Source organism: Pinus tabuliformis, chromosome 8 (genome assembly GCF_031772625.1).
Source record: "Pinus tabuliformis cultivar Carrire ecotype Pingquan chromosome 8, CPIR1, whole genome shotgun sequence".
NCBI classification, from domain to species: domain Eukaryota; kingdom Viridiplantae; phylum Streptophyta; class Pinopsida; order Pinales; family Pinaceae; genus Pinus; species Pinus tabuliformis.
Window position 1 is genome coordinate 771,677,022 of NC_142294.1, and position 20,582 is coordinate 771,697,603.

Below are 20,582 nucleotides of genomic sequence, written 5' to 3' on the forward strand. Positions count from 1 at the left end.
TTTTCTTCTATAATAGAAACTTTTGATTCAAACTTAGTAGACAAGGATATTAAAACCTTTTCAAATAAACTAACTTCTTTTATTCCTTCACCCAAGTTTTTCATGCGATTAAAAATATCATCTATATGTAGGAAGTAATTAGCTACACTTTCATCATTGTGCATTTTGAGAGTTTCATATTGAATTTTGAAAGATTGTGGTTTTGCACGTTTTACCTGATCATCTTCTTCATAGCTTAGAACAATCTTGTCCCATATTTCTTTGGTGGTTTTGAGCTACATAACCTTGACAAATTCTGATTGTGACAGACTCCCCAATAATGTATTGACGGCCTTGGCATTGGTTTCATATTGCTTCTTACCTGCTGTATCTGTAGGAATTGCTGATGGAAATGTATATCCTCCTTCCACGATTTCTCAAACATCTGTTCCAAGAGATTGAAGATAGGTTGTGGTTCTTACCTTCCAATAAACGAAGTTGCTGCCATTAGAGATCAGTGGTCTAATGGATGCCTCCCTTTTGTAGTTATTGATGATGATAGATCTTCCTTCAAGCGATCAAGCTTCTTCTGAAGGACCTACTCCAATACCAATTGTTGGAGAAAATACTGAGAGGTGTGGGTGAATCAGTATTAGCAAGTCAATAATATTTCCTTTCCATATTCTAATTCATATATGCTACTTCAGTTAATGAAACTTGCGTGTATACACAACTGTATATAAGGAAAGTAGCATATACCCTGTAAACTTATAATTTAGTAAATTCTTCATATGTTGATCTTTAATCTATGCACCAAAACCATATAAATAGTAACCAGGAGTAGTAAAAAAAAATAGACAGTCACACACATGAACACAAGATATAAGGTGGAAACCCAATGTGGGTGAAAACCACCTATTGCAATCGTCTCTATCTTTCTTTTAAAAAGAAACTTCTTTTTACAATATTTTGTACTGGTGCAGTCTTATACCAGTATGTAGGCTTCTACCTACAAAATGCTACAACCTTATCTCATTCTCCAGCTTCTCCTGGAAGGGACCTACAACCCCCTAGATCTTGTACTAGCTGATGTACTAGTACATAGGTGTTGACCTACAGAAGGCTACAACCTTCTCTTTTCTTCCAAGGACCATGTTTCATAAATTTTCAGACTGGATCCATCAATAACATCAATCAAACGTCAAATATATCTGCATCAACCAATATCCTTAGCACCAACCAAAACTGAATCAAACAATTACTTCTCTGAATGTTGTAACCAGAATATAGTAACAGTAACCAGAACCCAAGCCAAAACCCAGAACACTGCAACAACAATTAGATGTAGCTAAAGCATATTTTATGAGGTGTACGCTACTTCAATGTGACGAACCTGTGTGCATACGCACTTGTATCAAGGAAAACCTGCTTATACACACTTTTGAAATTCTGAACCAGCATGTATACACACCCTTGATATAATGAACCTATGTATAGATCTGTAAATCATGATTTTAACCTTTACAATTATTTAGACATCAGTTATACCAAGATCATCATATTTATAGATTACGACATGCACCAATCATTCAGATAAAAGATCAAAACCACACAAAGATACTTTTTTTCAAGCCTTAAGATCTTGACCCATCAATAGAACTTATCTTTCTTCAAGCACTCAGGTTCATCCTTGATTCAGATCCAGCTGTGCACCATAACCCAATCACCTGTATTCTAGAACTAGCTCTTCATTAGATATTCAATTCATGAGTGCCCTTGCCTAATGATCTTCTCCTCCTTTTATAGTCTTAGGCCTTACTAAATACCATGGTCCAAAACCACTTATAATAAATACCTTGGACCAAATACCTAGGGTCAACACGATGGATAAGATACCTTGGACCAATACCATGGACCAAATACCATGGGCCAAAACTAAGTTTTCCAACATGTACGCACCTTTTCTTTTGTGAAAGTGCATGTGTATGCCATATGTGCCTTTTGGTCTACGAACCCGTGTGTACATGCGACTTGGTCAATGGGAACCTACGTATACCTCTATTTCTTCATTCTATGAGCCTGAACTGAGATCTGTCATCTGAGTAAGTTGTCATCAAGGACAACACCTGTGTCATAGCGCCAAATCTGAGTCATAATGCAAACAAATAGGGCAATAAGCAAACTACGAAATGTGAGGAGGTTTACCTTGTTCCCCAAATACCAATGTTAAAACCTTTACCAAAAATTTCTTCAAAAGACAGAGTAGCTAAATGAAACTTTGGCACCTAGGTATGTAGGGTAAGATATATGTCTGGGTCACTTGACCATCTTTCCATTTAACTATATGTTGTGCTCCATGTCGTGTTCGTGACCATAGCCTGGGTCAAAGCAACAGTAGTTTCTACTGCATGAGGGCAGTGATAGTAGTTTCTACTACACAAGGGCGGTTGTTCACATTATAGGAAGCATATCGAGTTAGTGCCCTGTTGTTTTAAAAGCCCAATGATTGCCTTATTGTTTTGAAAGCCCAGTAAATGCCCTATTGTTTTGAAATCCAGTTGTCGATATATACTGTGTTTTTGCATCCCACAATCTGCCTACACGATGACCAACAGTGGGGGAACCAAATCAGGTGCACCCTAACCATGACCAGCAATGGGGGATCCAAACCAAGTGCCAAAGGGGTCTTCACATTGTAGCAGTGGGGATCCAAATTGTAGCAGTGGGGGATCCAAGCCAGGTGCCGAAGGAGTCTTCACATTACAGAACCTAAGTTTCTTATAATTTTTTTTATTAAATTTCTGAATAGCTTAATATCGTACCGGTTCATAGGAAATTTGATTTGAGAGGGGTACACCTTACGACGTAATTAAATAGAAAATTACTATTTTTATCACTGGTAACAATTTTCATCACCCATTTAATTTATATAACTATGCCAATTAGTATGAGTAATCCTATTTTATCATCCACCATGCTACCAACTCATCTACAATTTCTTGATTGTGCTACATTCTTTTTTTCTTCATGGTTAATTTGATGTTCATAACCCTTGCGTTATGCACGTTTACGCTAATGAATAATGTTTATAGTACTCTTATTTGTAACTTTTCTGTTCAAATACATAGCATTATGTTGCTTGATTGTGCTACATTCTCTTTGCCTTCATCGTTAACTTGATGTTTATAACCCTTACATTATGCACATTTACATTCCTACTAAGGAATAATGTTTATATTATTCTTATTCCTAGTTTTTTGGTTCAAATAAATAGCATTTTGTTGTTGTCAATCCTGGTTTATTTCCAGAATGCTTGAAATAGCTAATTTATCTCTGCGAAATAATGTACTTTGTAGTAAGATTTATAATTGGTTGAATTTATGTTTAAATTTTATTTTAATAACCATTAATTATTTGCCACGTTTTATTCCAAAAATATTTTTTTTCAAATTATGAGATATTGCTTATTTATTTGACATCACATTTTGTTTGCTGCATCTATTTGGTTAATTTTATTTTACCAAAATAATTTATTTGGTTAATTTTTATTTCAAAAAATATATAAATATTTTCAAAGAAAGTAAATTCAAGTGAATGAAGTGAAGAGATATATCACCTTTTTATTGACCATTAACTTTTTCTTAGTTTATTTATCCACTAAAAGTTATAACATTTATAACATAGACAAATTTATTATTTAAAATATTTATTTTATTTTATTTTAACTTTTTAATTTATCATTTAAAATATAAATATTTTATATGAAAAACATAAATGAGTCTTAAATTTTTAATATATTTTATCTGTAAATTTTGTTATATTAGCTTCTTTTTTCTCATAATGTAATATTTATAAATAAATCATAATATTAAAATCTTATTCCATGGAAGATTGAGACTTACTAGTGCAATTTAAAAAAGATTTATGATCATTTCAATTTTCAGTGTAATATACTTTGATTCATATATTTTACTAATATATATTTTTATCTATATATTATATTTTATTAATATATTTTTATTAATGTATTTTATTTTATTTTTGTATCTTTTTCAGCATTGATTAATTATTTTATGTTTTGGATTATTTCGTTTGAATTTGAGGAAACAATTTTTGGTAAGTTTTTGTTATTTAAAATATGTTTTTGAATGCATCAATTACTAGGGTGTAAATTTGATGGGAACTCCCACCTATCAAGTAATTTCTTCTTGATCACAAGTTTCCTTTTAAAAGTGTCCTTCACATGGCTTTTGATTTTTATTTTACCCGTCATTTAAATATCATGTATTATTTCTTTTGTTAATAAGCTCAATTAATTCCTATGGAATATTCTAGAATATTCATAGTAGTATACACAAATCAATGGTTGAGATTTATCTCAAAAGTAGTTATGCTCTTTTAACCATTTTAATTAAATTGATCAATTAAAAAAGAAAGTCATATCAAATAAGTTGTGATTTTTGGGACATGTGGTATTGATAAGGCATGGTATTGCCCAATGGGATTCTAACAAAGTCTATTTATAGACTAAGATTCTCCAATGGTAAATCTGCAAGATTAAGATTCTTATACCATGTTTTTTTCTATGTATGTATGTTTAACATATATATTAATTATTTTTATAAATAATAATAATATTTAAAATAATGATAATTTGTTTAGTTTTTATTATTTTCTACTTCTAGCAACATGAGATGCATATTAAGTAATTGTTTTGATTCTTATTATGGATTGTTACAAATATGATTTTACCATCCATCTCTCTCTCTCTCTCTCTCTCTCTCTCTCTCTCTCTCTCTCTTGCATGATCTCTCTCTCTCTCTCTCTCTCTCTCTCTCTCTCTTGCATGATCTCTCTCTCACCTTCTCTCCCCACTCTCTCCCAAATCATCTCTTTCTCATCATCCTTCCCCTTGAATTTATCTCCCCATCTGCTCCCTCTCCTTCTCTCTTTATCTCCCCACCTCTCCATCTCTCTCCTCCCTCACTCTATCCTTTTCTCTCAATCCTTCCATCCCTCTCCCCCCCCTCTCTTCTACATGGTCTTGATATCTTTCTCTCCCCACACATTCTCTCAGTATCCCCTTCTTATTCTCTCTCTCTATCTCCCATGCCCTATCTCTCAAACTGTCTATATTTTCCCCATATATCTCTCTCCCTCTCTCTCAAACCATCCCTATTTTCCCATCACTCCCCCTCAAGCCATCACTACTTTCCCATAACTCCCTCTCTCTTTGTACCTCTCCCTCTCTCCCCCTTCTCCATGTCCATCTTGTCTCACACACTCTCATGCTCTTCCCTCATCTCTCTCTCCCCTCCCTCTCTCTCTCATGCTCCCTTTCTTTCTCTCCACTGTCATGCTCCCTCTCTCTCTTCCCACCCATCCCTTGCACTATCCCTCAAAGCCCCACTATTCCCCCCCTCTCGTTCTAGCCTCTGTCTCTGTCTCTCTCTCTCTCTCTCTCATGCCCTCTCTGTCTCCATCGTTGTTTTCCTCCCTCCCTCTCTCGATTTATCTATGTCCCTCTGCTCTTTGATCTCTCTCCCCTCTAACTCTCACCCATGTCCCTCCCTCTCTCTCGCTCGTAGCCCCTTTTATCCTCTCTCTCTGTCTCTCACTCTCTCCGCCCCCAAATTTAGCTCTCACTCCCTATCTCTATCTCTCTTTTCCTACTACTCTCTATCTTCGCCCTCCCCCCAACCTTATACTCACATTCTCTCTCCCCTTCTCACTCTCACCCTCCCTCTCTCTCTCCCACCTTCCCACCTCTCTCTCTCCCGCCCTCTCTCTTTCTCTCTCTCTCTCCCTCTCTCTCTCCCCACTTAAATCTACCTCTCTCTCTCTCTCTCTCTCTCTCTCTCTCTCTCTCCACTTAACTCTATCTCTCTCTCCCCACTTAACTCTCTCTCTCTCTCTCACTCACTTTCCCTCTCCCCCACTCTCTCATTCCTTTTCCCTCCTTCTCTCCCCCTACCTTGCTCCTCCTCCATCTCTCCCTCCCTCTCCTCATTTCTCGAACTACCTTCGTCCCTCCCCCACTCTCCCTCTCTATCTCCTCCTTTCTCCCTCCCTCCCTGCTGCCCTTTCCCACCCTCTCTTCCTCTCTCTCTCTCGCTCTCCATCCCTCTCCCTCTTTCTCTCACTCTCTCCCCCTCCCTCCATCTTTTCCACCCTCTCTCTATCTCTCTCCCTCCTACCCTTCCTCCTTCCTCCCACTACTCTCTCTCTCTATCTCCTACCCTCTCTTCCACTCCCTCTCTCCCTCCCTCTCCCTCTTTCTCTCACTCTCTCTCCCCCTTCCACCCTCATTTCCACACTCTCTCTATCTCTCTCCCTTCCACTCTTCCTCTTTTTCTCTCGATCCCTATCTCTATGTCTCTCCCTCCTCCTCCCTCTCTCCCAGCCACATTATTCCCTCTCCCTATCTCTCCATGCTTGTCGCTCCCTCTATCTCCCTATCTATCTATTTCTATCCATCCCTCCTTTATATGTCTCTCTACACCCTCACTCCCTCTCTCCTCTCCATCCCACTCTCCCCCCTCTCCTTCTCTCTCCTTACACCCTCTTCTTACATGTTAAAAGAATTGTATCAATAAAAAAACACACATACAAGAGAAACAATATAAATATAAACATATATTAAAAACTACAATTCATCATTATTCAAATATATATATAGATAAATAATTCATTGTCATTTAAAATAAGTTTATTTAAATTAATAATAAAAGACTTACAATATCAAATACATGTTAAATTAGAATGACAGTAAATTATAATTAAAAAAAAACATGTTCCAAAAACAATTTAAAAAGACTTTAATTTTTTTATAATGAATAAAATAATTACTAACATTGAAAAATTATATATATTTTTGAAAATCAAGGTTCACAAACAATGTTGAGAATCTATGCAAAAATAAATAATCTTAACAAAACAATTTAAACATGTTAAAAAATAAATTAAGCAAAAGATGAATGTAACAAAAATGATGTCAAATAGATACATCGATCTTTGTTTTATATTTTAAAACATTACTTATTTTAAAACATTGCGATCTCTAACAGCTACTCAAACCAAATTAATAAGAAAGTGTGAGATCTATCCAGCCAAGCGTGAAAGGTTAAACAACTACAATAATCCCAAATCATCTATTTTGCATTGATCATATATTTTGCATTGAGATGAGCATAACTTATTGCAAGCATTATCAACGTAAACGAGGGTTTACACATAAACAATTGTTTGTAGCAGCAATAAAGTAAGAATCATAAAAGGCTAAACATTTCGCCTCAGAGAGATTGTAAATATACATATTGCGAGAACTATAGCGAGTTTCGTGCTATTAAGAAACTGTAGAGGAGTGCGGTTAGTAGCAGCACCATGGAGAATTGAAAGGAGGACTCTCTAAATCAACCCTGAGCTGAATCGATGGAAGAAGGCGAGTGCGGTTAGTAGCAGCACCATGGAGAATCAAAAGGAGGACTCTCTAAATCAACCCGGAGACGAATCGATGGAAGAAGGCGAGAGACATTTGATTTTGCGGTTACACAAAAATTGAGAGGAGGATTAGACCTATATAACGTAGGATTAATAATGAAAGAGATGTGGTCGATAAAATGATACCAGGTTATACCTATATAACGTAGCATGCACCAGAAATGGAGAGGCAGTCTTTCAAACTCACTCCTCGATTTAAGTCTATTTAATTTTTGGTAACACCTGGAACAAATCGTTATGAAAACAAAAATTAAAAAAAGACAGAAGCATACATACTCGAAGCACGAGACAGAAGCATGATTGGTTTCGGCAGCAACTCAATGGTTTGACAACTATGAGATTTAATCAAGGAGGCTTGATTTAATAATGAAGGAGATATGATTTCAAACTGAGTCTTGTCGTTTCCCCTGAAGACTTTCGACAACAAAACAAATCGCTTTTATTACTTTTCTATCCATTGTTTTTTTTTTTTTTTTTTTTTTTCTCTCTCTAATTAAAATTTGTGTTTTTTTGTTTTTTTCTAACTTTTCTTGCTTTTCTCTCCGGCAGCTATTCTTAAAAATTGATTTTCTTTCTTATCTAACGTTTCAATTTTTGTTGTGGACCCGGGAGAGTTCGAAGCTGGAGTTGATCATCATGGACCCGGGAGAGTTCGAAGCTGGAGTTGATCATCATGTTTCCGCCGTGGATGATGTTTTTCCCACGACGTGTTTCGCTTTGAATTTCAGCTCATTTCAGATTTGCCTCATAGACATTATCTGCATGTTTAACATTACAAAGGTTTTCTGCTAATACCGTTACATTCCAAATCATTACTAGTACCCCATTAGGAAATTATCAACGAAATTGTTTTCACTATAGTTATATTTAGAAGTTACTACTCTTGAAATTGGGGTTAGTTTTGTGCATGATTCGGTCCAAAATTGATTTGATTAGAATGCCTTTTCTAAAATGCAAATGGTTTGTTAATTTTAAATTATTCTGTACATATTTTTGTATATAATATAATTGTTTCAAAAAGTGAGGTTTAAGTTTAAATGGTGTTTATTTTCTTATTCACAGAAAATCAAATTTGAAATTGTCATTGTAGTTTAGGTTAATACAATTGTTTGAAAACTTGAGGTTTAAGTTTAAATGGTGTTTATTTTCTTATTCACAGAAAATCAAACTTGAAATTGTCATCGTAGTCTAGGTTAATACAATTCTTTCAAAACTTGAGGTTTAAGTTTAAATGGTGTTTATTTTCTTATTCACAGAAAATCAAATTTGAAATTGTCATCCTAGTCTAGGTTAGGTTAGGGTTGTGTCATTACAATCTATTTATTAGATATTGCTTTTGAATCTTACACTTACAATATGCCTAGTAGGTATACTTTCATTGTATTTACAATATTATGGGAGTTATATTTTTATTTTACCCTAATTAATGGTTTTTAACTATAAAATGAAGACAGAGTAATAACCTACACATAATGAATCCATATTTAAGTTCATCATAATCAATTTGCTTCCCAGTAATGGATATGTTGTAATATCATGTTTGGCTTGTCCTTACTAGTGCATCAAATTACATTAAAAAAAAAAGCAATTAGACTTAAGAATTAAAACAAAATTGAAATAAATAGTCAATTTGCTTTTTTAGGTTTTCACAACTTTCTGCTTTTTCTTACCAAAACAATTTGGATGGGGATTTGAGTGTTATTTACCAATCTAGGAACAAAAAACCAAGAGGCCTATAGAATTGAGGGTTGAATTACCAATTTGTAATTTTAATTTAGTACCATCATGCTACCTCAATTTGCCACCATAAGCCAAGAGTATTTGTAGGAAGCTCTTAGTATTGAACTTCTCAGCAACCCATAAATTATTTCCACCATTTCCCGTTATGAATGATCTCCACCTTCATATGTTGTGGATCTTCTCCAAATGAGCATCTTCATATATTGTAGAGCTTTTAGAAATAAGCATCTTTCACAAGAACTTGATTCTCAAGTGTCAGAATTTAATATCATACTTATCCATTCTCTCATAATGATACTTACATTTGTGATAACGTTCCACAATGGCTAATATGTTCACTTTTTAAAATTAAATTTTGAGTTGTTCTCTTATAATATTGTTTAAGATATTATAATCCATGGAGAAATCATCACTAGGTTTAATTTTGTGTGTTTAGGAATTAATTTAATTATGATCTCCATCCATTCAAAATCCTACAATTTTAACACGAAATAAAACATGTAGATATACGTGGGTATAATGAAATTTTCTAAACAACTCTATTTAGCCTTGAAATCAATGTTCAAATATTTTATAAAATGGTGCCACAATTGTAATAAACAATTTTTTTAATAATTTTTTCCTTACTATAAAATAATTTTAATTTTATAATATTTTATTAATTACAATTATTTGTCATAAATTTTCTATATTTTAATATTTAAAAAATAAAACAATTTATTTTAACTGATGTTGTATTTTTTAAACTTCATTTTGTAAATACTCCACCTATTCCCATCTACCCTTCAGATGTTGTGGAGCTTCTTGAGAATTTATTCTTCCCCCGAAACCCTAATTTTTAGAGTTTGAAAATAAATATGCTTGGTATCAATTCTCTTACAATGATACTTACATTCATGATAAAGTTGGACAATGGGTAATATGGTGACATTTTTTAGTTGTTCTCTCTTGGAATATTGTTTAAGATATTATAATTCAAGGAATTACTCAGAATTTTTTTATTTAATTTTATGTGTTTAGACATTAATTTAATTGTGATTATTTAGATACAAGTAAAATTAGTTGAAGAATATACTAAAAAATGCTTTAAAATGTTAAATTACCACTTTAAATCCAATACTACACAACTATTTATGAGAATATGTTTCATATTTTAAATCAATAAAAATGATTTAAACCATCTTTTAATATATAAATATACATATTTTAAAGAAAAAATTATGAAACTCCTTTATCATAATATCTTTAATAAAAACAAATAATTAAACTAGCTTAGACACATCTTAACTTTGGATCTACCAAGGAGAAAGAGGGATCAAATCTCTTTTCAGTCTAAAAGAGGTTCGTACCTCAAGTGATTTGATCCCTCTGGGTCCTTGGTGGATCCAATGTTAAGATGAATTTAAATGCTAGGTAGATCCAAAATTAAAATGAATCTAGGCTAGTGTAATTTATAAAGAAAAATACATATTAAATTAGAATAATGGTTAAATTATAGTTTAAAAAGAAAAACATATTCCAAAAATAAATTAAAAGAATTTTAATTTTTTATAATAGAATAAAATAACTGCTAACAGTGAAAAAAATCATAATAAGCAATAATTTTTTGAAAATAAAGGTTCAAAAACAAAGCTGAGAAAAAAATAATCTAACCAAACATAAGCACAATTTAATAAAATAAAAAAAAACAAATGAGATGCATCTCCTCATATTTTAAAATATTACTTAATTGAAATTGGGTGTAGTCGATGACTAACCACCACCAAAACCAAATTAATAAAAAGGTATGAGAACTATCAAACGAATCATGAAAGGTTAAACCACTACAATAATCCTAAACAATATATTTTGAAGATATAAATGTATACCAAACATTGAAATGATCATAATTTATTGCAAGAATTATCCACATAAACGATGGTTTATAGCAGCAACAATAAATTAGGAATCATAAAAGGCTAAACATTATGCCCTAGACATATTGTAAATATACATATTGCAAGAAATGTTAATAGAGAATGAACATAGAGAGCTCCATGCCAGTAGGAAATTGTAGGAATGGAAATGATTAGAAATCATAAAAGCCTAAACATTACGCCCTAGACACATTGTAAATATACATATTGCAAGAAATGTGAATAAAGAATGAACATAGAGAGCTCCATGCCAGTAGGAAATTGTAAGAAGGGCAACGATTAGCAGCACCATGGAGAACTAAAAGGAGGTCTCTTAACAATCAACTTTAACAAACATTAGCAAGACATTTTACACTAAACTAAAAAACCCTCGTAAAGTGTTATACACTAAACTAAATATAATAAACTTGGGTAAGGCATTGTACACTAAAATAAATACAATAAACCCTAGTAAATAAATTTATGCGTGAAAAGACTGTAAAGAAAGAGATGAATGCCTACATTATTAATATTGTTGGCAATAAAATCCATGCGGAGGTGCATTCAACATATGTTATTTGTACTCCTAAATCAACCCTGAGCTGAATCCATGGAGGTAGGACATGTATGTGGAAGAAGAAGGGAGAAAGTGAGAGACATTTAATTTTGCAGTTACACACAAAATGAGAGAGGGGGATTAATAATGAAGGAGTTGTGGTTGATAAAATGATACCAGTTGGCTTATATAAGACAACATGCACTGAAAATGGTGAGGAAACCTTTCAATCTCACTCCTACATTTGATTTGATACCTTTCTAGATGTCAATGGGCTGCTTAGTGGATGTTTTTCTTAGTAATGGTATGTATTGCATTTTAAGCTACTTTTAATTTCATATTCTCTCTGTTAAAGATTTAGCTCAACATTTTTAAATTTTAAATCTTCTCTGCTCTACTCTATCTTAGCTTTTAAAGTTTCATAGCTTTTTAAAATTCATATTTTTTTGGTGTGGTCTACCCTATTATGTTAGTAGTTATTTGAAATCCCATTTTGGACATCCCTACCACATTCACAACAACATACGTGAAATGGAAGAAAACATCGATGGCAATGAAAAGAATGAAGAATTTGATATCATTTATTGTTGGTCAAAACCTCAACAAATAAGTGTAAATCCTTTCTATATGTATTCATGCATCTCCCTTATGATGTTAACTAACCTCTTGCTACATTTCCAAATTTTTTGTCACTCTTTTGTTCCATGTGTTACTAAAATAAAATAAAATCAAATCTAAGAATGAGTTTCTTAGGTTATCAAAGGGACTTTCTCCATTTCCAATACATGTTGTATATGCCAAGCATGGTATCATTTTATCAATCCCATCACTTCTATTATTAAACCTTCTCTATCATTTTATATATATGTTGATAGTGATTATGACTATAGTCAGTTTGGTATAGTGGAGGCTTTCTTTTGAGAGGGGTACTCTTGAGAAAAGAGTGCTCTCCTCCACTCGCTATAACTTCTTCACTATCTTATAGCCCTATTGCATCTTGGGGGTCCACGAGGAAGAAGAGTACCCAAGTTGTATGCTAGGAGGTAAACCAATGATTCATTAACATTTTCTTAGAACACATCAACATTCACACATGTACGTGGATGACAGGAAGGAGAACTGAAATTCCACTGCTTGGTAAACGATACATTGTGTATTAATAATTTTTGCAATATGATTAATGATGTATTTATGATGACCAAAATGTAACGTGAATGTCATGATGATTGAATTTCAGAATATGACTATTCATGTATGTACCTCAAATTTATGCGTTTTCAATATTGATGAAATTTTATAACTGTCGTGGCTAACAAATGACTATTTGATTAGAATGTTTATTTACTTATTATTATAGTATTGTAACTTAAATAGGAATTTCTCCCTATGCTTGGTAAACTAATTTCTACTCTGATTAGTAAAAAAAATATGGCATCAAAGGGAGTGTCCCCACACTTGGTATGAGATTCATAAATATAGGAGCCATGGACCCATAAAAATAAATTTTCATCAGTGACGTGATGCTCACATTAAACTATTGTTATAATACATATATTGAACTAATATTTGATATCGAATTTAAATAATATACATTATTGTTGTAAATCACAATCAATCATAAGAAACTATCACAAGTGAAATCCCTATAAGAAAGGTCAAACAATTAACCTCTTTTATTTACACCATGAAATATTCTCAAAATTTATTAATCCAAAACTCTTTTATTTACATTATTAAATATTCTCAAAATTCATTAATCCAAATAAATTTCAACCAGGGAAAAACAAATGATCAGCATAAAGATACCATACACAAATTTCAATATCATTTGTGATTATGCAACTTTGCACCCAACATTAATTTGCACTACATTTTTCCCTTCACACTTTTCCTTCCTACAGATCCTATATGTGCCATGGCATTTGCTTCCACTTGAGATCGATTCAAAGTGGAGAAGTGAGAATTATTTATGCATCCATCTCTCTCTCTCTCTCTCTCTCTCTCTCTCTCTCTCTCTCTCTTATATATATATATATATATATATATATATATATATATATATATATATATATATATATATATATATATATATATATATATATATATATATATATAATTTCCCCCTGTAGATCACCTGATAATGCAATATACTAAAGCAAAATACTTGATCTACTTCTAAACTACAAACAAACTTGTGGAAGCTTAATCGATTTTGAGCAAGATCAAATAGAATGCGTATAACAGATAATGAGAAATCAATCACACATGAACACAGAAGAATACTCTAGGGCAAGCCTCAGCTAAAAACCCTGATCTCTGTATTATCATACAAGTGGAAATATGTCTGAATTACACAAAACTTTAGCTCACAAGCTACCTAGCTCTCAGTACAATCCCTCAGTGCTGCTCATAAAGTGAACAGACACAACATATATCTTCCTCCAGTTCTCCAAGCCTTCTATTTCCTTACATAGTTTCTCTTGGGTCCTCTGGCTGCCACCTGTGTGAATTGGCCTGTCACACAACTCACCAAACTCAGAAGTAACTGCACAATCTCCAAGGAATGAACTCCTTTTGCATGTGAGAGATATCCTCAATGGAATATTCCTACAATTGATAGTACATTGTCCCAACATCTGATCTCAATTGGGTCTCTGACTGAACTGACATGCATGAGTTATTTATGAGAGAATATTCAGTTATCTGAAGTGTAGTAGTTACATGCATGCACGCATTAACTAATTGAACTCACAATCAGTTCCACAAACTGTAGGAACTAATCTAACTGGACTTAACTCAGTTAACTGAGCTAACTAATTACAACTCAAAGTACAACTCATCCTAATCTCCTTAATCAAGGGATAACTTCCTTAATCAAAGGAGAAATTGTTGCATGTCTTCACATAGAATTCATGTTTGATTTTCTACAACTAATTAACTCAATATGAATTAATTTATTATTTTACAAACAACTTCTAAGATCAAATTCAAATTTTAATTCTCAATTTTAGTTTAGGGACTAACTAAAATTGGTATGTATCACGAAATGTTGTTTATAGTAGTGTTATTTTTAGCCCTTCTATTTTTAGCATTTGTTGTTGCTATTTCAACACTCCCTCTCAACAAGAAAGGATTTATCTGTCACCCCAATCCCGTCTCTGTGGAACTCGAACTTGCATGTTGACAATGCCTTAGTCAAAATATCTACATCTCGTTCCTCGGTCGAAAAATACAACAACAACATGATCCTCTTCACCACACAGTCTCGAAGATGATGATACCAAATATTGATGTGCTTGGACCTGTCATGAAATACTGGATTCTCAGAGAGTTTGATTCAACTGTGATTATCATAATAGATCAGAGTTGTATCCATCCTCTAACCAAACAATCCAGCTAGAATATTCTACATCCAAATGGCCTCACATGTTGCTTGACTGGCATCCATGTATTTAGCCTCTGTTGAGCTAAGTGCAACTGACCTCTATTTCCTTTTGTACCAAGAAACCGCAATTGAACCAAGGTTGAAGATTCCTTCTGAAGTGCCCAATTTGCATCTGTGAAGCACTGAAGCTTCACTCCCTCTATCCATCTATACCAAAACTCATACTAAGATGTGCCTCTAAGGTATCTCAGCACATGCTTCACTGCCTTCCAAAATAGCTTGGTAGGATGAACCATAGCTTGAGTCAGCTGGTTCACCGCAAAGCACAAATCTAGTCGTGTGTTCACTCGATACATCAATAAACCCACAAGCTGCCAATAAATAGTAGCAACTACTACCTCACCTAAAGTAGCATCCTCCTTCCTCTAGTTATCAGCAAGAGGAGTGTGCATGGGCTTGCACTTCTCCATGTGGAATTGCTTGAGTATATCATTGGCATACTTGCCTTGAGACACAAACAATTCCCCATCCTTCTACCACACTTCCATGCCTAGAAGGTAGTGCATAAGACCCATGTGTTTCATCTCAAACTCTCTTGCAAGGTACTCCTTGCAAGAATTGATCAATTGATCATCGCCTATCAATATTAGACCACCAACATAAAGAAAAATGATCAATGGCTTACCTTCTACCATGATGTGGTAAAGGTTCATATCTGCTTCACTCTTGGTGAAGTCCAACCCGGTGAAATAGCTATCGATCCTTGTGTACCAAGAACGAGGTGCTTGCTTTAGCCCATACAAAGCCCTCTTGAGTCGACACACATGCAACTCACGATAAAAGGTCTCAAAAGCTTTTGGCTGCTCAATGTACACCTCTTCCTTAATCTTCCCATTGAGGAACGTAGCCTTCACATCCATCTGATGGATCTTGCAACCCATCTGAGATAATAATGCGAACATTAATATAATAGATGAGTACCTTGCTACAGGAACAAAAGTCTCATCATTGTCAATCCCCTCGACCTGTGGGAAACCACGGGCAACAAACCTTGCCTTCTGTTTCTCAACATTGTCATCAGCTACTTGCTTTACCTTGTAAAGCCATCGGGAACTCACCACTGACTTGTCCTCCAATCTTGGTACAACATCTAAACATAGTTCCGAATGGAGTCATACTCCTCCACCATCGCATCAACCCAGACTGGTTGCTGCACTTCTTCCTCAAAAGAAGAAGGTTTAATCTCTACACACTCTCCAACTAGGGCCATGTAACTAGTGTACCTCTTGGGTTACCTCCTCTATCTGTGCTGAGAAGATGGTTGTCCCACATTCTCTCTCACATCCAGTATCAACTTTTCAACTTCCCTTGAGCGTTTCCACCCATCTTTGGAAGACTCAGCATGAGTGGATGTCTCCACTCCTAGATCCTCTGCATGCGGCTGCTCCGCATTAGTCTGAGGCTTCTCGTCCTTAGGAACTAAAAGTTCCTCCTCTACATGCAACTTGAGCTCCCTCTCAAGTGATACTCGCATGGATTTCTTCTCGTTGAACTTTAGATCTATGCATACCACTATCCTCTCACTGGTAGGCAAGAACACCCAATAAATGTGGGGTGTATTTGTGTACCCCACAAGTATTCCCAACTCAGCCGTTGGATCTAGCTTCCTTCGAGCTTCTTTGGTCACATGGCAATAAAACAATGATCCAAAGATCCTGAAGTCACTCACATCTGGTCTCTTCCTGGAAAAGGCTTCCATTGGTGTCTTCATTCCCAGTGTATGATGCGGGCTTCTGTTCTCCAAGTATACTGCTATATTGAATGGCTCAGCACACAAATGAAGTGGTATGCTTTGGTCATGTGACATAGATCAAGTTTCTCCCGCAATCGATCGGTTGTTCCTTTCGGCCACCCCATTCCGCTCTGGGTTATGGGGTGCTGTCAACTCCCGTTTAATTCCTTCTACTACGCATAAATACTTAAACTGTTGGGAGACATACTCTCCGCCATTGTCGCTACATAAGGCCCTTATATTCTTTCTAGATTCTTTCTCTGCCAAGGCTTTAAAATCGTAAAACCTTGAGAAGATTTGATCCTTCTTCTGCATAAAGTAGATCCAACATCTACGAGAAAAATCATCAATAAAAATAACATAGTACCTTTGTTTAGCGGTGGACACTGTAGAGAATGGTCCACACACATCTGTATGAACTCGCTCCAGGATTTCTCCAGCTCTACTGTCTCGATCCTAAAAGGAAGATTTCACTTACTTACTCAAAATACAACCTTTGCATGTATCCATTTTCTCTAGTTTTCCCTTAGGTAGTCTGGTAGGAATCTGCTGCATGATCTTCAAGGCCCCATGGTGCAAGCAACCCAATATTCTATGCCATAGCTTGCCAACATCTTGGCTTTGCACCAACTCTGCTTTGGAACTCGATGCAGCACAATCGTCTACCTCTAGCTTGTAGAGATTCTTTACTCGAATCCCAATCCTCTTAGCCTGTTTAGTGCCGATATGCCTAAGGAATTCCTTTCCTTTACTAAATACTACATCATAGCCTTTGTCATCCAGCATAGCGATAGACACAAGATTCTTCTTCAGACCCGACACATACTTTACATCAGTCAAGATGAGAGGAGCTCCATGCTCCCTCTGAAACACAATCGTACCTTCACCCGAAACACGGTACTTTCCATCATCGCCCATCTCGATCCACATCTGGAGATCCTTCTCCTCCAAGGTACTAAAAAGATTCTTGTCACCGGTCATGTGGAATGAAGCTCCACTGTCTAGGTACCAAATACACCCCACCATCAATGAAACCATACATGCGATGAGGGTGAAATCTAGTTCGAACTATGAGGCGAGTGCCTCACCATCTAATCCCTTCGAGGATTCCTTCTTGGATTTCTTCTGTGGAAAATTCATAGCATAATGACCCACCTTATGACAATGAAAGCATCTCACTTTCGATTTGTCGAACTTCTTCCCACCATGGGAAGAACTAGATTTGGAATGGGATGCCTTCCCTTTCTCTTTCCTCGCCTTAGTCATTAAGGCTTTATTTTCTTCATCATCTTTCTTTGATGAAGATCCATCTCTAGTGCTTCTTCTTTGATGAAGATCCATCTCTAGTGCATCAGATCTGACCAAAGTAGTTCCCAATCTGGCAGTTTATCTCTTCCATTTACCGAGTCTTGGTAGTTATGCCAGTTCTTAGGAAGACTGAGGAGAGCAAGACTCACAATGTCATGATCGGCTGTCATGATCCCTACACTTCTCAACTCATCCCTTTTCACACTTGATCTTGTTCAGATATGTAGAGATCATGTCGCCCTTTTCACACTTGATTTTCCGAAGCTTGTCTTTTAGCGTCAACTTCCTCTAATCGTTGTTGTTCTGATATAAATCCTTCAATGTTTTCCACATTGGAAACAATGTCTCCTTCCCATGGAGTCTCAAGACTATGTGGTCTCAAACTCCCTCCAGAAGGATTCTCCTCGCTCTAGCCACACATTCCTTCCATTCCGGAAATTCTTGGGCATTAGTAGCTATTGGCTTGGGGACTTCTTGATCAATGAAGTCCTTCAAACCGTTGTCCTCTAATATTGCTTCCATGCGATCTATCCAAGCTATATAATTCAAGATGCCATCAAGGGCATACTTGAGTCTTAAACTATTGAATCCCATTGGTGAAATTTGAGATGTGATAAGAATTCGAATTATATAATCAAGAACTTCAACCTTCAAACTTATCCCTTCTTTGTATACTATTTTTTCCATTGATCACCTTTGCTCTGATACCATGTAGAATTTCCCACTGTAGATAACCTGATAATGCAATATAAAAAAGCAAAATACTTGATCTACTTCTATAAACAAACTTGCGGAAGCTTATTGAATTTTGAGCAAGATCAAATAGAACACATATAATAGAGAATGAGAAATCAATCACACATGAACATAGAAGAATACTATGGGGAAAGCCTCAGCTAAAAACCCTGATCCCTGTATTATCATACAAGTGGAAATATGTCTAGATTACACAAAGATTTATCTCACAAGCTATGCAACTCTTAGTAAAATCCCTCAATGTTGCTCATAGACTAAATACATATAACATATATCTTCCTCTAGTCCTCCAAGCCCCCTATTCCCTTGCGCAGTTTTTCCTGGGTCCTCTGGCTGCCACCTATGTGAATTGACGTTTCACACAACTCACCAAACTCAGAAGTTGTGCAATCTCTAAGGAATGAACTCCTTCTGCATGCAAGAGATATCCTCAATGGAATATTCCTACAACTGATAGTACACTATCCCATCATCTGATCTCAACTGGGTCTCTGATTAAAGTGACATGCATGAGTTATTTATGAGAGAATATTCAGTTATCTGAAGTGCAACAGTTACATGCATGCATGCATTAACTAACTGAACTCACAATCAGTACCACAAATTGTTGGAACTAATCTAACTAGAGTTAACATAGTTAACTGAGGTAACTATTTACAACTCAATGTATGACTCATCCTGATCTCCTTAATCAAGGGATAACTTCCTCAATCAAAGGGGAAACTGTTGCATGTCTTCACATAGACTTCATGTTTGATTTTCTACAACTAATTAACTCAAGATGAATCAATTAATTATTTTCAAACAACTGCTAAGATCAAATTTGAATTTTAATTCTCAATTTTAGTTTAGGGACTAACTAAAATTGGAATGTATCCTAAAATGCTATTTATAGTAGTGCTATTTTTAGCACTTCCACTTTTAGCATTTCTTCTTGTTATTTTCAACAATATATATATATATATATATATATATATATATATATATATATATATATATATATATATATATATATAAAATAATAATAATAATAATAATAATAATAAAGAAAAAGTTTATTGCAATTGTTGAAATATTATATGTTTATTATTAAATTTAAATATGAAATTTTGATAGGACCATTTCCCTAATTAACCTCATTATTGGACTCTTTTTAGTAGATCATACTTCTGATGCTACTTTCTCTTGAGCCTCAGATATAAAATATTGTTTCCCCCCTTTCACTGGGTTATTGGCGAAGACATCCTTAACCCTCCCTTCCTCTAATAAAGAGGAGGTTTTATTTGATTCAAGTTATGCTTCTGCTCATATTTAGGTGACTTATTTTGGTTAGCGAGGTCAATATTCCTTGGAAATGAAATAGGGACTCCATTCACCCCCTAGGGAACTCTAAAGGAGAGAATCCTATGACAAGCCTATGGAGGAAACTTAAGGGCATAAGTTGAAGGTTCATTGCACCGCGAGTCTCCTTATATGGGGCATCATCCTCAAGACCATATAACAAGAGATTCTAAAGAGATATATAGGTATTCACTGTGATTCCTTTATACCCAACCACCAAAATAAGTAAAGGAGCTAATGATTCCAAACACATACCTTTATCTTGAGGAGACTTGAAAATATTAGTCAACTCCATGTGGTTAGCATTCTACTTATCTTCAAATTCTACAA